This window comes from Vulpes vulpes, chromosome 13, assembly GCF_048418805.1.
Source record: "Vulpes vulpes isolate BD-2025 chromosome 13, VulVul3, whole genome shotgun sequence".
Lineage (NCBI taxonomy): Eukaryota > Metazoa > Chordata > Mammalia > Carnivora > Canidae > Vulpes > Vulpes vulpes.
In genome coordinates this window covers 6,161,407-6,165,513 of record NC_132792.1, presented here as the reverse complement: position 1 = coordinate 6,165,513, position 4,107 = coordinate 6,161,407, and the positions used below count along the sequence as shown (strand labels likewise).

The window sequence follows — 4,107 nt, the reverse complement described above, 5'->3', positions numbered from 1 at the left end:
TGAACCTGCAGACTTCACCAGACTCCGAGGCTATGTGACTTCAAGAAGAGCTAAGAACAACTGCTTTAGACAAAACTGTCTCCATGAAGGATTCTCCTGATGGATATAATTCATTCTTCAGATTTGCCGGGGAGAGGAAAGACTTTTGAGCATGTGGCAGGAAGGGGGCAACCTCGCTGAGACTCGTTGGCCTGGTTATGGACTGTTGAGTCCTCGGACGCCCTGGTCCCCGTCTTTCCATCGCCATCAGATCCCGCTGGGTCCTTCGGGTCACCTCTCCCCTCCCCGCGGGGCAGGGGCCACAGGTCCTGTTCATCATCGATTCTAGGAGGAGTGCCTTGGTGTCTGGCGCGGAGCAGGACTACGAGGCATCAGCGGAGTTGGTAGGTGGGTCTGGCTAGCCGTGGGCCTGTCTCTGGAATTCATTTTTTAATTTAATTTAATTTAATTTAATTTAATTTAATTTAATTTTATTTTATTTTATTTTATTTTATTTTATTTTATATTTATTTTTTTTATTGGAGTTCGATTTGCCAACATATAGCATAACACCCAGTGCTCATCTCTCATCCAGTGCCCCCTCTCAGTGCCCGTCACCCCGTCACCCCAACCCCCTGCCCACCTCCCTTTCCACCACCCCTTGTTCGTTTCCCAGAGTTAGGAGCCTCTCATGTTCTGTCTCCCTCACTGATATCTCCCACTCATTTTCTACTGTCCCTGGAGTTCCCTTCCGTGGGTCCATCCGGGTGCATCTCCCCACTGGTCCAGACGCCCGAGCTCTGGGAGAGGAAGCTGTCGCCTCTCGCTTGGCCACGAGGCAGCGCTATTGGCCTGCAGTCGGGTCCCTTGGATGCCGCCACCTGCTCTGCGACAATGCATTATTCAAAAGAATGATCGCTACCGACGACAGTCAGACTCACGATGTCTAGTGTCACACACAAAAATGGCCAATAATGACTGGGGTGGGGCAGACGATCAGCTGCATCCCGGCCCCCTTGTACCTGTGCAGACACCACCTGGCCTGCGCCCTGCACGAGTCACAGGTGCACCGCGGAAGCCCACAGGTGGCTGCCAACTGCCTCCCAGGGATGTGCCTTCCTTGCTCCCCGCTCCCCGAGCTCCTCCGGAGGCCGCTGGGACAGGATCCTCTAAGGCAGGTGCACCTGTTTGCAGCCTCAGCTTTAGCCTGGCCGCGTTGGGTGGCGTAGCTCGCGGGGTGGCCCGTGGGACGTGCAGGGCGGTTTAGGGGAGTGCTTAGGGGAGGGGAGGGGAGGGGAGGGTCGCCTCCCCGCCGGGCCCTCCTGGTTGGGGGGGGCCGGCCTGCCCACCCCGGGGGCACCCCCCACCCTGCCCTGCTCCCAGCTCGTGCCTCTAGGCGGCAGCACCGCACCGCAGAAAGCGCAGCCCGCAGCCTGGCGCAGGCCCGGCTCCCAGCCAGGGATGCTCTTCCCTGCAACTTCCACCAGCGACTTCGGGCGAGTGGCTTCCTGTCCTGTGTTCGGCCTCTGTGTTCTCCTCTGTAAAATGGGGCCGTGAGCACCTGCTCTCCCAGGTACGTGAAGGCTCCTCATATACTCTGAGAAGCCCCTTCAAGGGGAGGGAATGCGAGGATTAGGGCAACCCCAGATCTAAGTCTTCACGCGCTGCGTGGGCAAATCTCTGGGCCTCTGTAGAGGGGCTTGGAGCAGAGGATGCTCAGGGTGCTCCCATTCTGCACCTTTTATGCAACACCCCTAACCTGTGTGCTTTTACCTTTACAGCCTCGATCTGGCGAATGATCAGAAATTATGGAAGCAAACATAGGAGGGGGCAATTAGAATGACCTGAATTATTCCTCTCGTGTAATTCATCTGTTACTGGCGGTGAAGGTTCCACGATAGTTTCTTCTTCTGGTCTTATTTTTAATTTTAGATTTTATTTATTCATGAAAGAGAGAGAGAGAGAGAGAGAGAGGCAGAGACACAGGCAGAGGGAGAAGCAGGCTCCCTGCAAGGAGCCTGGTGTGGGACTCAATCCCAGCTCCCGGGGTCACGACCTGGGCCAAAGGCAGACGCTCCCCCGCTGAGGCACCCAGGTGCCCCATTCTTCAGGTCTATTACAGGCAGCTCAGAGACCACCCCCCTCATCCCCTCCACCCCACCCCCAGCCTCCTGTAACACCCCCAGGCAATGCAAGTGTTTCTGATTCCGTGCTTGCTCATAGAGCACAACAACACATCGCTTGTGGGTTCATCTATGTTCCTTCCTCCATTCTTTTTGTTTTTTCTTAAGATTTTATTTATTTATTCATGGGAGACACACACACACACACAGATTGAGAGAGAGAGAGAGAGAGAGAGAGAGAGGCAGAGACACAGGCAGAGGGAGAAGCAGGCTCCATGCAGGGAGTCCCACGCGGGACTCGATCCCAGGTCTCCAGGATCAAGCCTTGGGCTGAAGGCGGCGCTAATCCACTGAGCCACCCAGGGATCCCCTCCTTCCTCCATTCTCATGGCTCTCACTAGCGTGTGACTCCCACTGTAGTTACTTTACAGCATGGAACTTCCTCTGTGTTGTTAGTGGGGTTTGCATGCCTGTCTGGCCCTGTCTGTAAAGCGGGTAATGGGGCTCCAGTAATTTCTGCCCTCGGGGCAGCTAACCCAGTGCCTGGCCCATGGTGATCAGTTGGAGAGAGACCCTCATGTGAATGAACGAGTGAAGCAGAGTAGACGGGAGAGAAATGGTATGAATGGACGAGGCATCTCTGATAACGGGGTTTTGGGCTCCAGGGCAGGCGTCGTGGGTGAGGACAGATCTGGAGCGATCATATGGTGCACGGCGCTGCCTCCTCTACGACACAGGTGAAGGTAATCCTTTCTGCTGCCCGAACAATGGACGTCAAGGTCATACATCTGCAATCTCAAACCCGGTCTTTTTTTTTTTTTTTGTATTGTGTGTGTTCAAGTATAGACTTCATGTTCTCTTTTATTTTCCTTGAAGGTTAAACTTTGGCTTTTTTTTTCATCTATAAAGATGTTTTAAAATCCCATCTTGAAGCTTTAAAGATTTTTCTCTCAGCAGCTAGCTATAGATATATAAAATCCACCCACCTTACGAATGAAAATGATTGATACACATCAAAAAAAAAGTTATCTGCATTGGATAATAAAACCGAGCTTAAGCCTCTCTTTAAATGCTCACTCCAGGAATTTAACTGAAAAGGCAGGTTCCTTATGGACTCTGTGGTGGGGAATTTAGGAGTGGGGAGGGTTCTAGGTGGAAAGGGATACTCGCGTTTGTGCAGGAGGTGTCCCAGGCACTTTATATAAGAGACTTCACTTAATCCTCCCACCCGAGGAAGTTAGCACCAGCCCTAGTTTTGCAGGGGAGGGAATCTGAGGCTCTGATATGTTAAGCAGCTTGTCCAAAGCCACACATGCCAGTTGGTGGTACTGGGTTCCACTTAGGTTTCTCAACACGCAGACCATCCCTCCTACCCCCCCACTCCGCCCCAATATGATCTCACCATCTCGGAACTCCTGGAAAAGAGACACGGCAGGAACATAACTTGCTTTTTTTTTTTTTTAATGGTATCTTTTTTTTTTATAATAAATTTATTTTTTATTGGTGTTCAATTTACCAACATACAGAATAACACCCAGTGCTCATCCCGTCAAGTGCCCCCCTCAGTGCCTGTCACCCGTTGTAAAACCGGAGTGCATCTTGTGGCTGCAGACCTCTTCTGATCCCTCCTTGCCTGAGGCGGAGTCCCGGTGTGCCTTTGTCATCCACAGGGGTTAAGAGCCAAGGGCTGGGAAGTCAGGCAGATATGGGTTCAAACCTCTGCTCCTCCACTTTTCAGTTGTACAGCTTTGAACAAGCTGCTTAACTAATTCTTGGTTTTCTCTTCTGTAAAATGGGGATTCGAGTGATGCCTACCTCAATCCTATGAGGATTGTTTCAAAGATTAAGGGACATAATGAATATAAAGTGTTTAGAAATGTGCCTGGACGTACTAGGTACTCAGTAAATGTCAACAGGATGTGTTACTGAAGCCTTAATAGTGCTTTGACATTCCCCCCTTCACTCGGTGGGCCACTCTCAGCCAGAGAGAAAGTCCCCCTCTTCC

At 51.7% G+C, this 4,107-nt stretch overlaps 1 long non-coding RNA gene across 1 annotated transcript; it reads left to right on the top strand.

Annotated features, from left to right (window-relative positions):
- Window positions 1-1,272: 1,272 nt before the first annotated feature.
- Window positions 1,273-3,524, top strand: LOC112915996 (uncharacterized). The gene is made up of 3 exons (XR_003234228.2): window positions 1,273-1,552; window positions 1,761-1,868; window positions 2,768-3,524. It is a non-coding gene; the product is annotated as an uncharacterized lncRNA (long non-coding RNA).
- Window positions 3,525-4,107: the final 583 nt, after the last annotated feature.